Source organism: Podarcis vaucheri (genome assembly GCF_965113315.1).
Source record: "Podarcis vaucheri genome assembly, chromosome: 5".
Classification (NCBI taxonomy): domain Eukaryota; kingdom Metazoa; phylum Chordata; class Lepidosauria; order Squamata; family Lacertidae; genus Podarcis; species Podarcis vaucheri.
The window spans coordinates 58640200-58662441 of record NC_138763.1 but is presented as its reverse complement, the minus strand read 5'-3'; the positions used below and the strand labels follow the sequence as shown (position 1 = coordinate 58662441).

General features: G+C 40.9%; 1 protein-coding gene across 5 annotated transcripts in view; it reads left to right on the top strand.

The window, feature by feature from the left end:
* Positions 1–22242, top strand: part of CTBP2 (C-terminal binding protein 2) — a 212588-nt gene that overhangs the window by 11014 nt on the left and 179332 nt on the right. The window contains exons 1-2 of one of the 5 annotated variants that reach the window (XM_082222748.1): positions 10883–11365; positions 17067–17154. The exons of 3 other annotated variants lie outside the window; for them this stretch is intronic. The gene's annotated coding sequence lies outside the window, so the exon portion shown is untranslated. Of the gene's footprint in view, positions 1–10882; positions 11366–17066; positions 17155–22242 lie in introns of those variants that run through there. One more of the 5 variants, XM_082222747.1, reaches the window with a different exon arrangement.

Sequence of the window (22242 nt, the reverse complement as noted above, 5' to 3'; positions counted from 1 at the left end):
CTCTTCTTACGTGACTCAGGGTTTCTCATCAAATCTCATGACTCTCAATACTATCTATTTACTGATGAAACCTAGATCTACCTTTCTGTCCGCCTCTCCACCTGATCTCCAACTGCCTAGCTGATATCTCTGGTGGGATGTTTTATCATTGTCTGAGACCAACCTAATGTACTTTCCTCCCAAGTTTCTCTCTCCTTGTATAGTCCCCGTATAAAGGCATAAAGCCCTGGTCCATTCTTTGATTTTTCCTTCTACCCCTGCCCCCCCAAACCCTTTTAGTTTATTGCCAAGACATGTTGCTCCCCTCTGTACAACTATCTATACGCTTCCTGTTTGCCCTTCTAGGGGAAACCTTTATTTGCAATCTAGTCATCTGCCACCCAAACTACTGTAATTTTCCTGACTGTTTCTTTGTTGTCATGTTGCCACTCTGATGCCTCCATGCCATGAGAAGCATATGCTACTCAGAGCATATGATGCTCCACCTTGGATTTCTATCCTGTCTTGAATTCAGCACAAAACCCACATCCTTCCCTTCAATTCCCCTTGTGGCTGTCTCTCCCAAGTCTTCATAGTTTTCTGCCTGTGACCTTTGCTCCTCACACAGTGGCATTCTGAAGTGTCTGGAGCTCTCTTGTGTCTTTAAATTGCTTTCCCTACCCCTTATGCTTAGATTTCCCTCCAAAACACTTTGTGAAACCATTCCTTCAGATTGCCCCATGTTTTCCATGAAGCCTATGGTAAATCCACCTTGAGTACGAAACCCAAAAAATTGTGTCTCAAGGCCTTCTATCCCTCTATTTATCCTTGCCTCCCTCCTCTTCCCCTCCCATTGTCTCCCCCGTGACAAATCGTTTATTGTAAGCTCCTTCAGGGCAGGGACCTGACTTTCTGTTCTGTATATAATAGGCCACTGTTTCCAACGGAAAGGGCATTTCTATAGCACAGCTTACGCGCAGCCTATCAAAACGTTGTTTACTTGGCTTTGTGTTATTCTTTAGGTGTGTTTACTTAAGAGGCATGTTTGTGTATGGAGTTTGCTAAGGGCAGCTTCAGGTACAGATACTTGAGGTTTTTTCACCTTTACACGGAAGCAGAACAACTGGGAAAGAATTGTGCCCCCCAAAACAAAGGTTTTTCCTGAACCTTTTTGCCCCACGGAACGCTGGGAGAATTGTTGAGGTCTTGGTGCACTACCTAATTATTTTTCTGCTTGTTGTAGCAATTGTAATGTATGGTGCTATATGCTGTATTAACTTTTAATTGTTTTTATTGCTTCTTTTATTTCTTATTTTGTTGTATTGCTTTTGAATTCTGTGGAACTCAAATTGTAATACAGTAAAATGCAGTGTAAGGAATAAAATAAATACAGTTAAAAGTTAATATGATTATTTAATGTGGACTTGCCACGGACCACCTGAATGAAGCTCCTAGACTACAACTTGGGAACCCCTGCTTTGAAAGCAAGAGGTGTGATTTGTACCAGTGCCAGGCTCCTGAATGGATTCCAGTCTTCCTTTCTGCACTCTCCCACATCTGTGCCTGCTCACCATTGCTGACTAGAGCAGTGTTTCCCAACCGGTGTTCCGCGGCACACGAGTGTGCCGTGAGACGTTGCCTCGTGTGCCGCGAGATGCCTGGAGGGAGGCGGGCGAGTCGGGCGACGAGAGGCGGGGTGGCGGCGGCGAGGAGAGGCCGCGCCTCCTGCTGCTGCCTGGCGCTCCTCCTCGCAGCCGGCAGCGCTGCCTGGGCGCCTCCGCGCGACTCTGCCTCGCTGGGTTTGGTCTCCCAGCAGAGACGGGTCACACGCGCCCCTCCCTCCCTCCCTCCCTCAGCCTGCGCGGAGGGAGAGCCAGAGAGAGGCATCGCTCCTGCGCGGCGGGAGAGGGAGCAGCCGGAGCGATGCCCCAAACGAAGGCATGGGACCGGAGGGGAAATCCTCTCCGAGGAGGATTGAGCGCAGCTGAGAGAAGCCTTTCGAGGAGCTGCCGTGTCCCCTGGAAACCCCCTTCCCAGCTCTGCCTGCCTGCCTGCCCAAAGCTTGGAGGTTCCCCGGCAAGGGGGAGGGAAAAAACTTTCACTTTTGTGCGTCCCTCCCGGCGTGACGCTGCGCGCTGACGTCACGGGGCGGGGCTTTAATGGTGGTGTGCCGCGAGATTTTTTTTCAGTAAACAGGTGTGCCGTTGCCCAAAAACGTTTGGGAAACACTGGACTAGAGAGAAGAGACAGATGAGCTAGCAAAGGCAGCTTGTGTTCCTTCTGGTCACTCCCATTGTTTCCTGGTAGTCTCCACCCACACCAGACCTCTTGTTAGGACTGTTGTGTTACTTTGGGTCATGTCCCATATGAATGCAGAAATGAAGAAGTTTCTTGTTGGGAATAATGTATGGATGGGAGAATAGCATAGTCCAGCAGTTAGCAAACTTTTTCAGCAGGGGGCTGGACTATATATATATTTTTTTTGGGGGGGGGAATATAAACGAATTCCTATGCCCCACAAAAAGCCCAGGGATGCATTATAAGTAAGAGGACACATCCTACTCATGTAAAAACACACTGATTCCCAGACCGTCCGCGGGCCGGATTGAGAAGGTGATTGGGCCAGATCCAGCCCCTGGGCCTTATTTTGCCTACCCATGGCATAGTCCCTCCTGTGCACACAGATGCTTCTATGCAAATGAAATGGCCCACTCATCAAGCTCCCCCCCCCCAGCCTTGCTTGTGGTTTTGGAAGCCAGCTTGGGAAATGACAAAAATTGCCATGAATGTGAAATTGAGAGCAGCATCTACAGGTCCTGTAAAAGTGAGTGTGTATCAAGTAAAAAAGTACTATTTTCTGTAATTGTTTTTTGGATTAGAAACATAATTTTGTGGGTGCTTCAGGGGCTACATCTCTGTTTTGGGACACCCAGGGAGTCTTTTGAACCTTCATCCTTCAATAGCAATAGCTGCCTACACTGAACGGGAGGTACGGAAGAGGCCTGTGGCAGCAATAATTTTTAAAATCCTGCTGTGTGTAGATCTGGCCACCTAGGTCTGTGGACTGTAGCTGTTGCAACTGCAGTGGAGAAAATCTTCTTTCCCAAAATATCGAGCCTTGGAGCTGGAGTCTTTACCTTGCCTTGATTGAGCAGTAACAGTACAATCGTTTACATTTCTATTCAGAAATAAATCCCAGTTGGGTTTACTCCCAGGTAAGAGTGCATCAAATTTCTGCTTTAGCAAAATATGAATTAATTAATTTTTAGTCAATTAATTATTGTTTTACTCCATACAGTTTTGTTTCTGGGTGCTGATGAAAACCTAGCCTTTGCCATTAAAACAGTTACGCGTCCCTGTGCCCTTGTTTTTCAACTACAGGCCTGTTATTTGATAAGCTGTATTATTTTTATAGCTCTCCTGCATCCTTAGTCATGGTCGGTTTCTAAAACTAGTTCACTTCAGTGAGATTTGCACAGGGGAAAGAAGAGAAGAGCTTATTCAGGCATGTGAACCGCTGGGGAAGTTTGCAAGATTGCCATATGTTAACTTCTCTGCATTTCTGTTTGCTCAAATTTTGGTCTTTTATAGCTGGGAGAGCAGTCCAGTCTCTAAAGAATCAACATCTACTACATTCCACTGTGGACACATACTGGTAAAGAAAATAGCAAAGAACACACTCTTTATTTTGGATAGCATGCCAGTCAGGTATAACGTGTCGAAGTAAAGCTTGCTTGCAGTTATTTGAAAAGGTGATAGAAAAAGAATGGAGCAAATTATAGGAAATCTGTATTTTCTTGGATGACTGTTGTGTGAATAAATTCCTTACTGTGTAATTTAACTCTAGAATAAGCAGCATTTTGAGTTGTCATCCAGTTTGGAAAGCCTCTAGTGCCAAGGGTAATCTTGTGAAAACACTGCACATGATTGAAAACATAAGTTTAAAATTGAGGTCACTTAACAGTAATAGAATGGTGTCCCATCATAACAAAACCCTAAAGCGTGATAGCATGTGAGTTGCTGTCCATTTATTTCCTCAACTGATCTTTGCAATTCAGTTTGGGGGGAAAAGCCTTTTTGTTTTCAGCTAAATTCAAATTTGGGTTGGATTCTGCAGTTGCAGGATTGTAGAGTGGGTTTCTTTGTGTGTTTTTTCCTGAGCATGTATTCAGCCATGCTGAAATCAAGAGTGATGTAAATCTATACTTTGTTCGAGGAAGTTTTCATCATTTCAGTGTGTGTTGTCTTTAGTTTATACCTTTCAGATTGTATGTTAGAAAGCTAATGCTCTGTGAGTGGGTGTTTCCTGAATTTGGATAATAGATCAATTGTCTGCTTTAGGTGGGGTCTTGAAGGAGCAGATTAATAGTTTAGGGGTGCTCCTGGACCCATATTTGTTGCTAGCAGCCCAGGTGACTTTGGCGGCCAGGAGAGCTATGGCTGTCTCTAGATCAGGATAGCCTGACCACTCTTGTCCAAGTGTTGGTAACCTCCAGATTGGATTGCAGCTAGAGCAAAATTTTGCAGCTCAGCCACTCACAGGGGCAGATATATCACCATCATATTATGCTGCTGCTAAAAGGATTGCACTGGCTGCCTGTCAGCTGCTGTGCTGGGTTCAGGGCACTGGTATTGGTGTGCAATACAGATTGGAACCAGAATACCTAAAATAATGTTTCACCCCCTACATGCTTACCCAATCACTCTGTTCTGCAGGAGAGGGCATTCTGCAGATGCCATCCTACCCGTAGGGCCATTTTGCATGGTGCCGAAGCCAGTCCTTTAGTGTGGTGGCATCTATCCTTTGGATCTCTCTCCTGTGGCATTATCAGACGGGCACCTTCTGTGTTGTCTTTTCAGTGACTTGCTAAAGATTTTCCTCTTTCAACCTCTTTATTCCAAATGGTATCTTTATTGGATTTGGGGTGGCTCATGGGAAGTGGTTCATAAATGAAAAATAATAGTGTAATGGCTAAGTCTGCAACCATAATCCCATTGATACTGGTGACTGGTCCCTCTGCAGACAGAGGAGTGCTGCCAGTGTGGTGGGGCGAGACTGTTGCAGGCTTGCAGCAGAACCTAAACTCCACCCAAGTGGGTGGAAAATGACCATGGGAGGTAGCCAACAGAAAACTCTGAAACGGGGGACAGGATTCAATGGAAGCTTTGCACAGTGGGACTTCCCCCCCATTTGTATGCCTGTTGTGCTTCCAAAACTGACTTGGAAGGGTAGGAGAACCCCCTACAGCATATGGGGAAAGGAGAAAGGTGATCATTCCTCCTGTCAAGTTAGAATGCTTGCGCAGATGGAACGCTCATCATAGTGAATTCTGTCTGGGGTGTTTCAGAGTGGGTGGGGTGCTGGAGCTTGGGATCCGCAGCTCGTTGGATCCCCCAAGGGGCCCGATCCTTGACCTCTTTCCTGCACTTGTGCTGTCCCAGTGAAACAGGATAAAAATCTGCCACCATTCATCCTAGCTGGTAATTTCCCACAGAGCCCTTGACAGGGTGATGGTCTGCTGCTTAGATTGGCCCTGGCTTCAGTCAGGGTGGCTTTGCAAGAACCTGGCTATGAATAGAGAAATCACTGCTTTGAATTTTGCCTCTGTCATGAGTGCAGTACGCAGCACAAGCCACTGTTTCTTGGGCTCAGTCCCTCTATCTATATGGGAGATGATAATACTGACTCCCTTTCAGGATTGTTGTAAGGATTACAAATACAGTAGACAAATTATGTGAAAACTTTAAGCACTGGAAATGTTGAGTATTAGTAATTTTAAAAAAAACTTGCTGCATTTAATCTCTTTCCTCCATTATTTTTGTGAGTGTGCTTTCAATATTACAGCAACAAGTGAAGCGTTATAATTTAGCTTTTGAAGACAAACCTTCCTTGTAATATTGTAATATTTTGGAATATCATTGTTTTGTGCTAAGTAGACATTTATTATTTTGAATCTTTATGCTGCGATTAGATTGTGTCCTGTTCAATTGAAATATAGAACTTTAAGACTAGAAGATCCATAATGCGTTGTAACTGCAGGCAAAAACTCATAAGCAGCAGTACCTCTGGGTGATGAACAGCTGAGTAAGGATTGCCTTGAGGGGACCAGACATGGAAGCTGTTGTAATTGATTAGAATGTTTGGCTAAATTCAGAGTAATGATAAGCATGATGGGTTATTGTTGTGGGAAAGAGCCTAGATGAGCCTTGGGGTCATTTGCTCTCATCGTTTTCCTCTGATGCATCTGTGAGGAAGAGATCAAAAATATTTCCTTCTGTTTCTAACAGATCACAGTTTAGTGTTATGTCTGAACCTGTGCATAGTTAGTCGTAACTGTACACGGTTTTCTGAAATGAGCCAAATTTAAAATCTTGCTTTATGAAGATGGCTTGTTTCAGTAAGCCCATAGGTTTTTATTTTATTTACTATATCCCTACACCATCCTTCATATATCAGAATCCTAGGGTGTTTAGAGTGTTCACATTATAACAACAATACAGTCATACCTCGAGTTGAAGTAGCTTCAGGTTAAGCATTTTCATGTTGTGCTCCGCGGCGACCCAGAAGTAACAGAGTGTGCTACTTCCGGGTTTTGTCGCTTGCTCGACACTCAAAATGACATGCGCGGAAGCGCGTCCCGCAGACGAGCAGTCGCATGTTACGTTCTACTCAGGATGTGAACGGGCTCTGGAACAGATCCCGTTCGCATCCAGAGGTACCACTGTAAAGCAAACAGCAGTAAAACCAATAATAAAATTATGATTAAACTAATTTATACAACAGTGCCATTAAAACAACTATAGTTCTTCAGCAAATGAAACATTTTCAATTTAAGCTGTCTTTGCCAAACAGCTTGTTAAGATCACCCAAACATAAGCTTGAAAGACCAAGCATCACCGAAGCTGGTTAATTTTGAATGTAAATGTATGAAGTAAAGGGAAAAGAGGGAGTAAGCTGGAACAGTGGGTACATATGGGGGACAAGGAAGAGGAACCTGCTTTCTGCCCTTTTTAGAAACTTGTACCGATCATCAAAACCACATGTTAGTGTCTTCTTGACACTTGGAATTTTGCTTCTAAAGCAACTAATTGCAATTAAGGTTATTTTTGCTTTTTTGTATGTGTGTTTAACCTAGCATAAACTTCCTTTAATTTCAGTTTAGATGATTAGCCTAGGATGATTTGATAAAAAACTGAATGACATGTTACATCAGTAAAAGCAAGCGTTGTTTGTGAACAGTTTGCTTAATGAAGATAAAAGTGCAAAATAAAACTGAATGCCTGAGCTGTGGTATTCCCATAAGCAGCATTGTCAGTTGTATGCAACGTAATTGTATTTTGTACATTTGCCAATTAAGCAGCTATGCTATAGACGGGATGGGAGTGGATTACCTCTTCAGGAGACTGAAGAAGAGTGTCTCAGAACAGTAAATCAAATAAAGTAGAAGAGTTACAAAACATGCTGCGGATGTAGTTAAAATATCAAAAATTACCACCACACTGACATATATTTGGCAATATTCATATCAACTGAGTACTCTGAGCTTTTAAGGAGAATAGTGGAGGATTATAATTCATTATCTTGGCTTTTTAAAAGAATATTAATCCCTCAAATTCCTTTAATATAACAAACTTTATGTTATGCCATTCCCGCATGTGTTGGCAGCTCCTCATGTCCTCTGGTGCATCACTTTCACACAGGTTAAAGGGCAAACGTCTGCAATGGCAGAGAATCCTGCATGTACTCTTCATTTGCGTTGTAGGGTTTTGTATGTATAGTATGTATTTGTGAAATTTTTGTATGTTTTCCATATCTATAATAATAACAACAAAACCTCTCCAAGTCGAAAATTAGCGCTGTGGGTTTGAAGATGGAACAGAACCTATTTTTCATGTTCTAGTTGGTGTCTTTTGTTTGTTTGCTTACTTGCTTGCTTACTTGTGTATGTTTTATACAGGAGCAGTAAAAAAAAATCATGGCGAAACATTTAGTGTGATGTGTGAATGTGGGAATCTTCGTAGAGAAACAGGACCAAAGAGCATTGAACTTCCTTTGGAGAGTACACAAACGATAGAGATAAACATAATGGTGTGTGACTGAATTCTTAGTCATGCCATTATGCAGCCCCCCCCCCCCCGTGTAATATGAATAATGCAGCATACTTCAAATTTCCTGTCCAATTATTTGGCATGAAGAATATATCACAGGGTGGTCATCTGTAATGAGTGCTGTAATGAGTGGTGCAGGTGACTAACATTTGAGGGTTGTACTGGAATAGGAAATACCCACTCGTAAGTGATATTGGTATAGGTATTTAGCAAGTATACAATTATATTTGAGCCATGTGTGTCAGGTAGGTCTCTCATCCTAATTCAGACATTTTTAGTGCTATTTCTTTAATAACCATGATATTTCCATCCATGTAGCCCTTCATCTTCATTTGTCAGCCGTCTTACCAAGTTTTCTTGTGTACTTAGAAGTTGAGATGCTTTGCTTCATTTCAGGATGCAGCAAATATAGAGTATCCAATTTAAAATTTGACTACTATTATTAATTATCATAAGTCCTGAACAGGGCTGCTGCCATACTATTGGATGCAGGAGCTTGGGAGCGGGAAATATTTTCCCTGCTCTGTCATTGGATGTTTTGTCAGTCCACTGCATAAAAAGTTCTATTTCCTGCCCTTCCTGTCAGATTTGTTGGCTGCAACAGCATCTTAACAGCTTCACATTTTTATCCACCTTTTGGCTCCATGTTTCAGAGAGAGAGACCCTATAATCCTTGCAGACTAAATAAATATTGCAGTGTTTTCAATACCAGGCTGTTATCTTAAGTGCTGCATTTTGGTCCTTTGTCAAATAATGGGGAACCGTACTCCTTCTGATTCTGATGCCTATTTGTTTTGTGGTCTTCTGGTGTGATTCTTTGCCTCTGCTGTTCAGTAGCATAGTCAATATGCTTTATGTAAATTGATTACTGCAGGTTTTTCCTCAAGTCCCACGTGTTTGATCATTCAAGGAAGCTGACTGTTAAGCCAGTTTGCCTGAAATTTTTGATTGTAATCTCTGCTTCATGCTTTTTGCATTGATGCTGCCCATCTACAGTGCATTTCTGTTGCCACTTTACAAGCTATGGGGTAATATAGCCAGGAACATCAATATCTTGTTTGGCTTCATTTATCTGTGGCATTTACCTTGCTCATCCCAGACCTCAGTAAAAAGGCAATTACTTGTGTTCTCTAGTATGACACTAAGCTTTTCACCTGCATTTGGCTTTAGTGTGATATAGCAAGCAAGACTACCAGCTTACATATATTGCAGAGCTCTTGCAACACTTCGGAGTTGAGGGGGAAGACAAGCAGATGAAATGAATGTGATGATAATGAGTGCCAGAGAAACGAATAAGCAGCGTATTTCATGGAAAGGGTAAAACTTGCACTGGCATCAGCCACCCTGCATCAGTGTATTTTGCAGAACATTTCCTGGCTTTCAGATCCAATTAATAACAGATTCAGTCCTGGCTCCATTTTGCAGCTGGTTGCTAGCAGCAAGTTTGTGGGAGTCAGTGTGGTACAGCCGTTTAGTATCATGGATTCAGTGCGCCTGATTTTTTGTTGCCCTAAGCTGTGTGCAGTCAGTGTACTGTGCAAACTACACATACAATGCACTGTGCTGAGAAAGTGACATGGAAGTGCTGGGTGGTGTGCCCTCAGCTGCTTGAGTAGGGCTGGAAAAATCCCAGGCATCCAGTACAAAACATGATGTTTGGATTCTGGAATGTAGGAATTTTGACATATAATTCTAGTTATATTTCTGTGTCCCATGTTGGGTTTGCTTTGCCATTTTTCATTGGGTTGATATCCTGTTGCTTGTTTCCAGTGTGCGAGCTCTTTTGGAGGTGCATACCTGCACACTGATTTGAGGCCAGCAGAGCTTTGGATGATGTTTGTAGGATTTGTGGTAGGGATAGATGCACTGCAACAAAAGGAGATGGGAGTAGGGACCATAAACAAAGACAAAACTCTATATGAGGATTCTCTTTAGCAAATAGCTCATGGCTTGCTGAGAAGCACTGATTTATCCACTTATGAATGGGAAATTTAGTACATCACCAAGGTCAATAATGGCTGTTTCCTCTCCATTCTAATAGAAGATTTAAAATGCGCTAAGTATTTGAGTGGGTCTTCCTTGTGTGACAGCATGTGAATCCCACTCGGGCCATATAAGAACTCTCCTGTGCAGATAATTTATTTTTGGTTTTTTGACTTGCATTATTACCTGTATCATTTTTGTCCTCTTGTATTCAAGATTTAGTATAACCTATTCCAGCCCAGTGCTTTCAATATGGCACTAGTGTCTGGAGGGCACTAGCTTGGGGAAGCCTGATCTAAGAAATTTTATTGGCATTGGGGAAGGCTGATGTAAAATAGCTTCTTAGTGATTTTTGCTATGACAACAAATAAGCAAGGGTGTTGCACCAGTTCAAGTAGATTGTTATCACAATGGAATAATTACATTTAGGTACTTGATTTGATTTGTTATCTGGAATATTTATCCAAAAGCAGGGATGAAAATGAATGTGTTGTGCTAGATGATTAGTGTAGGCTGTAGGAAGTTTTATTTATGTATTTTTAAAACTCACAGTACATGTTTTAAACAATTCCCCCTACGACTTGTGTATCAGTGCCAATTTATGGCTTTCAAAAAAGCTAGGTAAGTAAATAAACAATCTCAGTCTTCCAAGCTGAACAAAAAGGACAAATAAGATAAAGATATGTTCTACTTTCTGGACCATAAGAAAACACTTATTAGTTGTGCTTTGCATGGGGAGAAAGAGCATGGCCTAGTTGGGTGTGTGCAGAGTCGCTGGACTTAAGAACAATCCCAGGATGCAGTTTTTCAAGTCAGATCCTCATGGTGGGAAAATGGGTTGATTTTAAGGCCCTTCAGGCCTCAGCCAAGATCTGCTCCTTGTTGCTTGGTTAAGACCATAGTCCAAACAAGCAACATTGAAGCTGGATCACGCAGAGTGGGGTTTCAGGGGCCAGGGGTTAGGGCTAGGTTGAGGCACAAAGCAAGGCACCAGGATTCATCTTCTGCTTGTAATGACATGTTGCTGAGGCTGATAAGCCATCTCTGAGGCCTAGGATTAGTATAGGCCTAAATTATGTTATAGGCCTAAATTATTAGAATAGGCCTAAATGGAATCAGCTGACAGTGACCACAGCCTATGGACACCCTTGCCTCTGCAGGAGGAAGAGTGCTGATGTTGCAGGAGATAAGGTGTTGGGTGCTAGTTGTTAGGTGATCTGCTGCAAGACACACAGTTTGTGGTAGCTTGAGGTAGTTGAAAGGAATCTTCAGCCAGCAACGCTCTCACTTCTGGGTAAGTGAAAATGGATAATCGTATTATGAGGGACTGCTGCATATTTAATATACCAAAGGGTCAAAAGATAGGACTTTTAAGCTGGTCCACCACATGTGCCAAATTTATCTTCATTTCACAATAACAAAGTTGAAGACCTTGTGACCATATAGAACCTAGTATGGCCTAAGGAATAAATGAGATCTCTTAGTATCTGCTTCCCATTTCACGCTAAGCCAAATCAGAACTTTTGAGTTACAGGAAAACAGATAACAAATATATATATTTTAAAGTTTACAACGGGCCTAAATATTGTGAAATGATAGAACAAGATGGTGAAAAAGTAAAATTGCAGAGTTTTGAGAAATTGAAGTTTAAGGTGAGAGATTGGTTACATTACCGACAGATAAATGAAGTATTCAAACAGGACAGAAAGAAAGGCTTCCAAGTGGAGAAATCAAAACTAGAAACAGAACTGTTAGAACCCAATACTAAAAATTTGTCAAGAATGTATAATTTGCTGTTGAAATGGAATACTCAAGATGAAATGGTGAAATCTAGTATGATTAAATGGGCACAGGATATAGGGCATGACATTGAGTTTGCTGACTGGGAGCAGTTATGGACCACTGGTGTTAAGTTTACGGCATGTAATGCCTTAAGAGAAAACATTATGAAAATGATCTACAGGTGGTACATGACTCCGGCTAAGTTAGCAAAGATCTATCATCTGCCCAATAACAAGTGTTGGAAGTGTAATGAAACGGAGGGAACTTTCTATCACCTTTGGTGGACCTGCCCGAAGATTAAGGCTTTCTGGGAAATGATCTATAATGAAATTTAAAAAGTTCTGAAGAGAACCTTTAATAAGAAGCCAGAAGCCTTTCTCCTGGGTATGGTGGGCCAAATGGTGTCAAAGAAGGATAGAACTTTTTTTATGTATGCTACAACAGCAGCAAGAATTCTTCTAGCAAAGTATTGGAAGACACAAGATCTACCCACGTTGGAAGAATGGCAGACGAAGGTGATTGACTATATGGGACTGGCAGAGATGACTGGCAGAATCCGGGACCGAGGGAAAGAGGCGGTGGACGAAGACTGGAACAAATTCAAAGTTTATCTTAAAAACTGTTGTAATTTGGAGAATTAGAGGATCAGGGTTATAAGAGATAAAGAACTACAGTTGTTTTAAATTTTTTATGGAAGTTAAATTTACGAGTTAGAAATAAGCATAATACAAAAGGGTTGCTGAAAAATCTTGAAACAAGAATGCAGAAAAGGGGCGGTACGGGGAAGTCGTTTTGTGTTTATTTATGTTTTTGTTTTTGTGATTTCTTTTTTATTTATGGAAAACTAATAAAAATCTATTTAAAAAAAATAAAGTTTACAACGTTAAAAAGTTTAAAACAACATTTTAAAAAACAGGGAAAACAAAACAAAATAATATAAATGATAACATTGAAGAAGAAATGTGATTTTTAAAAATGCAGAAATAATTAGAAAAAAGAAAAATTCAAAGCCTTGGGAAAAAAATTAACAATCAGTTTAATAAAAGTTGAAAAGCAGTGCTTAAAACAAAATAAACAAGGTATTTAATTAATAGTAATATTTGCGATCTGACAACACAATATAAAATAGCAAAATTCTTCTGGAAGCCCTCACTTAATGTTGATATTGACAGTTGCTTTCAGACTGAGATATTACTGCACTTTGAGGTGTTTTGTAAACACACTTTTCCGAATCCTTGTAGTATAAAATCCCTATAAGGTGGCTGCCTTTAAGGCTGATGTTTCGGTATTGAGCTGCTGCAGTCAGTTTGTTTGAGGATGATTATTCCTGGATACAAATGGTCCTTTTTTTCAAAGAATGACCATAGTTGGGTGCCCAGGTAAAAACCCATCAACAACAGCATTACATTGCCTAATGGAACTACAGAGCTCAAAAGAAATCTTTATCTCCCCCACAGAAAGGAGTTGCCTGTACTGTATGCATTTACTCTGCAGTAGCTCTGTTGTCCTCTAATTTAAAGGCCCCAAAAGGTTTTATAATTTTGTTAAAGACAACTTAATGTAATTGTTTGGCTTCGCAACAGAACTAAGTCACACAGGGTGGTTCAGATGTTTCCCTGCCCCCAACATGTCAAAAGGACATGCTTGGGGGGGATGTGGGGTAGCCCTGCCCCCTTCGGTTTGATATGTGCAGTGTCCTCACTGTGGCGCAGTTATGCTCTCATCAGTCTGTCATTTTTAGATCGCCCAGCTCCTGCATCATGCATGAGCAGAGTAGTTGCGTCCTTCCTGCTATTTCTCCCCCTCATCCTTATTTCGTATGCTCCTGTGTAGCGCTGGTTTCTAAATATACCTAAGGGCTACTGGTTGTTCAACTGTCTGTGTGAGCAGGAGGAGAGGAGCTGGCTGAATTCGCATGGAGACCCCTTTAAGGCAGTGGGAATCCTAAAACCCTCAACTTAGTGACACATAAGCAGGAAGTGGCAGCAGGGAGAGAGGAATAGGACAGGACTCCCAGCGCTGTTAGGCCATCCTGTTGAGGTGGGTGCTGCCCTGTCATTATAGTTACCTCCTCACTCCATCCCTTTGGCTAGTGTGTGCTGTACATACATAGACCTCTACGACAGGCAGTCCCCGATTGGTATGAACTGATGATGATGATGAGAATAATAATAATAATAATAATAATTAATAATAATTTATTATTTATACCCCACCCATCTGACTGGGTTTCCCCAGCCACTCTGGACAGCTTCCAACAAAATGTTAAAATACAGTAGTCTGTCAAACATTAAAAGCTTCCCTAAACAAGGCTGCCTTCAGATGTCTTCTAAAAGTCAAATAGTTGTTTATTTCCTTGAACTCTGACGGGAGGGCGTTCCACAGGGCGGGTGCCACTACCAAGAAGGTCCTCTGCCTGGTTCCCTATAGCTTCTTGCAGCGAGGGAACCGCCAGAAGGCCCTCGGTACTGGACCTCAGTGTCCGGGTAGAATGATGGGGGTGGAGACGCTCCTGCAGGTATACTGGACCGAGGCTGTTTAGGGCAGCATTTCCCAACCTTGGGCCTCCAGCTGTTTTTGGACTACAACTCCCATAATCCTCAGCTAGCAAGACCAGTGGTCAGGGATGATGGGAATTGTAGTTCGAAAACAGCTGGAGGCCCAAGGTTGGGAAACACTGGTTTAGGGCTTTAAAGGTCAACACCAACACTTTGAATTGTGCTCGGAAACGTACTGGGAGCCAATGTAGGTCTTTCAAGACTGGTGTTATGTGGTCTTGGCGGCCGCTCCCAGTCACCAGTCTAGCTGTCGCATTCAGGATTAGTTGTAGTTTCCGGGTCACCTTCAAAGGCAGCCCCACGTAGAGCGCATTGTAGTAGTCCAAGCAAGAGATAACTAGAGCATGCACCACTCTGGCGAGACAGTCCACGGGCAGATAGGGTCTCAACCTGCATACCAGAGATATCTGAACCCACAATTATGTGCATATGACATCATTATCATGTCTTATTAACTGTTCAAAATGCATGACGGCAGCTGTTCAGTATGTGAAATTCCAGGTTGTGCACTTCATGATGCCTTATTGTCTATGCACATCCATTTAAGTGCATGTACACTAGAGACAAGTTGCTTCTGTTCTCCACTTGTGGAGATTTAACTCATGGATAGCCTGGAGAGAAGACCTGAATCCTAAATCACAGCTTCTGTAGCTGGGGTAGCCAGCATGGTGCCCTCCAGAGATGGTTGACCTGCAGTTCCCATCATCCCTGGCCATTGGCCTTGCTGTTGGGGACTGCTGGATATTGGTAATCCAGTAACACCTGGAGGGCATCATGTTGACTATTCCCCACCTATAGCTCCTTGCATTAAAATATGTCCCCAAATGGCAAAATAAGGGCAGTGAATTACTGTCCCTGGTAGATAAGGACAATTGGAACACACATTTTCTGTATAGTCTCATCCCTCCAGATCATAGTTGTCCTTTAGCTGATGAGCTGAATGGCTGTTTAGGTGGATTTCTTGTTCTATGGAGGCCATTTGGTGGTCTGTTCTATTTTGTTGGTGGATATCACAGTCCACAGTTTGTTTGGAAGGCTAATGCTGTGGTCATAGTGCTGTCTCCTGTTGCTGGGTGCTGTTTTTGGATTGTTTCCCCATGAGTATGAGTAAAACATAACAAGTTATGTGATGTTCTGACCATAGCAACAAAACAAAGCTTTCACCCATGTGATTAAACCAGAGTGGATTCATGCATAAAAACCAAACCAATATATGTCTTCTCTTAGCCCTCCAAGTAAGCAACCTCAGAAAAAGAACTATACTTAATGTTAACGTAAACTGTACAATGGTACTATGCAAGTAAACTTTAGATATTAATCTCTTTGAAAATTCCACTGGAGGTGCTGGCATTTTTATGAAATGATAACCTGAAAAGGCCTAGAAATGACAGGGCACTCTTGGAAAGTAATGTTGGCCTTGAACTAAAACCAATTAATTTTGCAATACTAGACGTAAAGGTAAAGGTACCCCTGCCCGAACGGGCCAGTCTTGCCAGACTCTGGGGTTTGTGCGCCCATCTCACATCTATTGGCCGGGGGCCAGCGCTGTCCGGAGACACTTCCGGGTCACGTGGCCAGCGTGACAACGCTGCTCTGGCGAGCCAGAGCCGCACACGGAACGCCGTTTACCTTCCCGCTGGTAAGCGGTACCTATTTATCTACTTGCCCCCGGGGGTGCTTTCGAACTGCTAGGTTGGCAGGCGCTGGGACCGAGCAGCGGGAGCGCACCCCGCCGCGGGGATTCGAACCGCCGACCTTTCGATCGGCAAGCCCTAGGCGCTGAGGCTTTAGCCCACAGCGCCACCCGCGTCCCCTAGACATACCTGGAAGTAAGTTTCAGTGAAAACAGCGGTGCTTCCACCCAGTTAGATGCCCTTACAATCACTTGTAATTTACATGTTTATACCAAAAGAATAATAATGGCTGTGTTCTCACAAAGGGGGTTATGGTTTGTAAAAGCAATCCTAGAAACAGTTTTGTCAATCATAACATGGAACAGTGTATTAATATGGAAGTTCTTATCATGATAACAGTACAACCATCAAAATAGCAATAAATCAGAATGCGACATTATTAGCAATAATTATTGCAGCTCCAATACCAGACTGTTAAGTCAAGCTCCACCTAAGCCAAATGCTCACTAATAGCACATTCCCATGTCGGGGTGCACCCAAGTAACCATATCCTGTATAGACTGCAATATGAAAATATGCATAGAGAGGCCAGGAGCGCTTCCTGAGCTTGTGAGTTCTAAAGCTTTGGGCCAGCAATGAAAATTTCCCATCTACTGTTCTTCTAGTAGTGGTGCCACAGGCCTGCCGTAAAGACCTTAACATGTGGGCATTCTCCAATTGGAGAAGTCCATCCTTAAGATATTCTAGACACAACCATGTAAGGCTTTAAAGCCTTAATTTGTGGTACCAGCTTTAAATTTCGAAATGAATTGGAAATAATCTTTTTTAAAAGCCCTCTAAAAACTACTTCATTCTCATTGCTGAGATATTAAGTTTAGAAAATAGCATACAAAATAGCCAATCTCATTTAAAAACAAAACATCATTTATACACAGTCAATGTCAACACTTCTTCCCACCCAAACTGGCCTGTGCTGCATGCAATAGATCTTAATGTTAAATCATCTCATTTTTTATTTTAGGGTAGGCAATGAGTTGGCTAAAACATTGATCGTGTCATGGATAGTTTTTCAACGTTCTTCAAGGCCAGCCTCACTCTGATGCAGTAGGGTGTGTTGAAGTTTCCAACTTTCAAATTCTGAAAATGAGGGGGTGCTAAAAAGTTTAAACATAGGAATTCAAAATATATTTTGGTTAAAGTAATATAATTTAGTTTTGCTTGGTAATTAGAATGTGTGTAAAATTGCATAAAATCATTAAAAATGATTGCCAAGTACTTGCAGTATATATTAATATTCTTATTTTTATTCTTATTTAGCACTAACTGACATTTTCAGAAGCTAAAATTAAACTTCTGTCGTTTTCTGACACCAGTTTATGTAGTTCTTCATCAGATGTAAACTTACCAAGTTAAATGTTGTCCAGTCACAAAAATAAGGGCAGGTTTTGTATTCTTCACAGCCCAAAACATATTTTTAAGACCTCCACTGAAGAAATTGCAAAAAATAACTTTCACTCCCTAGAATGACACATCCTATATGATGCACTATCTCATATGGATAAGAGCAAAGCATGTGTGACAGTGGCCATGCCAGCCTCAAGGAAATGGAACCATTTCCAACTTTGCTGGGCACTCTTGGCCACAGCTGACACATCACTTCAGGAGCACTCTCAAGCTGAAAACTTGGTTTTTAATGGACAATCTACATCTGAAACATGTTGAACACCATTATCTGAACCAAGCATTTCTCTAATGGTCATCAATTCAGAGCCTCCATACCCTCCCTGAAACCAGAAAGTGGGGAGAATTGGGTACTACCTGCCTGTTGATGGCACCACATTCCAAATCTTGAGGCATGTCGTTTGATGCATACGTGATGTATAGTTATTTCAAATAGCTGTTGTAGATGATAGTGGTATTTGGCTGTTTCTAAGTATCTTTTGCGTTTGTGTGTGCGAGTATGTGCCCTCTGTGCTGGCTCAGAGTCTGTTGTTAAGTCTCCTCTTAGTTCAGAGAAGAGAGAGATTAACGTTTAACAGTATGTAGAACTGAATATTTATTATCATGATGCCTTTCCATACAGCACCTTTTAATTAGCTGGGAATTAACCCTTTTCACATTACCTGTGAGTAACTATAGATTAGAAGCAGATTTTTATACCTTGGAATAATAGTTACGTAATCTCCTTCACTTTGTTACAGATTCAGTAGCAGACTTCCCTATAGCAATGCTTTTGCAGGAGACAACTTACAGGAAATACTGCCTTTAAATTCTGTTGGTGGTTGTTACGAGTCAGCAGTGCTTGTACATGATGAGGCACGGGAGATATTTCATTCCCTACATGGTCGAAAATCATAATTCATAGCTTGCTAAAATATTGTGGACCAAAGGGTAAGAATAGTTTTAAAACTATGATCAGTGGTTAAGCGGGGTTAACGTGTCTGCCTCAGGGTTGTGTGTGTCACAATTACTTTTAAGTGCCGTCTTCTCCCTCTATTTTACAAGAAATACTGCCCTTATTGAGGCTTAAAAAAAAGCATCTCAACTGTAAATGCTGATTTTATAAGCTAAACTGTAGAGTTCACTAATACATGTTGTGACTGTGAGTAGTGCTAGCCTTTTCTTAAAGCTATGATTAATATAGTCTTCTGTTTAAAGCTATTAAGTGTAGTGTTGTAATTGATTTATACCAAGCACAGTTAAAAAAAAATTGGCTGTAAATTTCAAGGATGCTGAGGAGAAATAATAAAGGAACACCCCACCAAGTCCCAATGTAGAACAACTACAATTTCACATTAATCTCCATGCATAGAACCCAGCGAGTTCTTTTCACGCAGCCCCTTTTCATGAGTTAGCTGCCTGCGTAACGCCTAGTTGTGTGTTTCGGAATTACTGTAAGAACAACGCCAGTATAAGATGTTGTGACACTTCTTTTGAAAGGGCTTCTAGCAGAAGGGAGAAAGCAAAAGGGCTACGCTTAATCAATGTAAATGTCAGTGGCTTATTTTAATAAATTCTTGATTTAACGTGGCCTGTTTGCAGTTGCACGTTTTGTAAGGAATTTGCCATTCCCTTCCGAAGGTAGGTGACATTTAAAAGATCTGTAAAGGAGATTGGCTTGACAGCTTCAAATTACATTTGAAAGAGTTTTTCTTTTTCTAAACAGAAAATGAATACTTCCTTTTCTAAATGTCATCGCAAAGGCACAAACATATTTAATCAAATTTATATATTTAATTTATGTAAAGTTAGATTTCCCCCCTTATTCACGAGAAAGAGAGAGAGACCTGCTACATTTTTGCCATTTCAAAGGTTTAGCAAAGGTAGCATTTGAAACTCTTGAGCTTTCTGAATAAATGAATCCATTGTTTGTAAGGAGTTCTGGAATTCTTCAAAAATTGGCATCAGTTTATTACTTGAGCCCTTTCTTGATCTAGATATTTAGTTAACCTCTTGCTGTTAGAAGTACCTAAATATTTTTTAATAGAGAAGTATGTGTGACAAATTGTTAGGTAGCTCTGGTAAAAATAATAAATAACTAGAAAATATTGCAACACAACAGAAAAAAGGATAAATATAAATTTATTATAGGGTAGTTTATCCCATCATTCAAACAAATTCCCAAGGTGATTAGCAAATAATAATTAGCATCTGCAGTGATGCTAAAACATTTTCTATCATATCATTCAAGCCAGTAATTGCTCCGCATACTGCTTTTACCCGGCCGGTATTTTAGTTTTCAAGATTTATATACCGCTCAATCAGTTTGCTGCAATCAGTTAAGCTTGTGCATTCTTGCTGCCTTGGGCCCAATTATCCACACGGGTAACACCTGAGCGTGTGTCTACAGCAAAGGTCCCAGTGAGACAAGATAGTGCCTCTTTCTTTGTGCAGTTCTTTGGCATGACACATTCTGGAAGAACCTGCCTTTCATTTACAGCACATCTTATCTTCCTTGCATGTTCTTTTATACTTTGGGTGACTGCGTTTATCCAGGACAAAGGCAAGTCACTGAGAAGACATTTCCACAATGTCTTTGCAGATGGAATGTTGGAAAGTGTCCAAGTAATTGCCATAGATTGTGTGTGGTCTTAACATTTTAGCAAGTGCCTGCTCTGTCATTTATTGTGACACTGTAGGAAGCTGAAAAAGTTGTACTGCCTTTGGTCATATGTTTACTCTGAAAGTGGTACTGACTCTGACTTATTGCCCATGTGGATATTGCCAGTGCAGTATAAAAGGTTTGATTTTCAGGTTTCTTCAGTATCTGTGTCATGATTTAACCTCACCATAACAAGACTTGAAAGCTGACATCTGTCTTTGGGTATTTCAGAATAGTGTTTTTCTTGCTGTTTGTTGGTGTACTGAACAAATGCAAGCGTTCCTTTCCTGTGGTTCAAATAAGACTCCCATAGATAATTTATATACCACTTTACATTTCCAGTAAAATAAAAATAGCTCTAAGTGGTTTACAGCATGATTTTAGAACATTGCAAAATATCAGAATCAAAAATTACAAATGTAAATCAAATGCAGCATGCAGGAGCCATATTTAAAGCAATATATTCAACGGCAAAGCAAAATATCCTCTTAAACCTCAAGAAACACTACAAGTAAAAATCAAGCATAAAATCTTGATAGATTTTCACATACTAATGCAACAGTAGTGGCTAAACAAAATGTATTATGAGCAAATCTCTAAACAAACAAACAAAGCAAAACAGAGGAGCACCTTCTTCACATAAATGGTTATCTCCACAACTTCTCTTTCAGAAATGACTGCTTCAAAAATTACCTTCACCAGTTTATTTTTATTTCTTTGCAATATTTATAAACTTCTTTTTAGCACTTTGTGATCCCAAAGTGATGTTTCAGCTTTATGAAATAGTAACAGTTTCCACAAGATTGCTGAACTCCTTGAAGCTGTGAAAATGCGATAGAATCTTTTCAAAAAGTTTGATTGAATATGTGTTCTGGAGTTAGTTGGTGTTTCTCCCCAGTAGTTGTGTGATCCATTCTTTATGTTGGTGGGTTTTTTTTTTTGTTAAACAGAATTTGTATGCTGCATCATGAAAACCTCTAAGCAATGTACACAATTTCCTCTTTCAACTGTTCTAGCCCTTTGTTCCATTCAACACTTTTTTGCCGCTTATCACTGCCACCTGTTTATTCTGCTATTCTTTTCTGCATCCGTGGTTCTGATTTGAGCTTGTTCTTCACATGCATATAGCTACTTTGAGATTTTGTATGCTAAAAATCCCCAACACATTCTGTGAATGGTTTATTAAACTAAGCTAATTCATCACATATTGTCAAAATAGAGACAACTAGATAAAGAATAAAGACTGATAATTTGTCTGTGACACCATTCCTCCCCCCAAACTTTCTAAATCATGAGTTTTTCACAAACCTTACTGGCTGTATGGCATGTGTTGTGACAGGACTGGCACCAATACCTGTAACTTTTTGTCTCATATGCTGTACTTACAGGAGACAAAAGAGCCTAAACAAGGGCAAGAACATCTGATATTTTATCAGCAGTTTTGATATGTTTTGGTGCTCAACAGTCTCTCTAAGCTGCTGTCCCAAACTGTATCCACGATTCTTAATGGACTTTTAAATGGTTCCATTTGAGATGAGATTCCTTTGTGGGAGAATTTGATTGTGTGCATGTATGGTTAAAAGCGACACTAATCCATATTTTAATGGAACAGTGGGAAGTGGCTGCAGCTCAACAGAAGTAGATTGTTTGAAAATAATAGTTGATAGAGAATTCACCTCACAATAGTCCAACATTGGTAAAAGAATTGAGGAGAGCACATATTGTGAGGTGTCTCAGCATAGGAACAGAGATCTCCCTAAGGTGTGCGCTTTAAGAGATTCTGACTGGAAATGGCAACTGGTGTTTGATATTCTGAATCTGCATTTTCTCTTTCCTGTAGAAAAATGCCAAAAGTGTTTGCAGCCCTTTCTGACCTATAAGTGCTGTCTGTCTTATTTTTTACTATTTTATATTTTTTAATAAGAGTGATATACATATCTTAATTATTGAACTATTTTTCCATTTGCTGGCATTTTAAGGAATAGTGTACTTTAATAACATAAAACAAAAAAGTAACTGTGCTATTGCCACAAACCACATTCAATGATTTTATATTGCAGATACTTGTGAGCTAACTCAGTCATGTTCTCTTTTG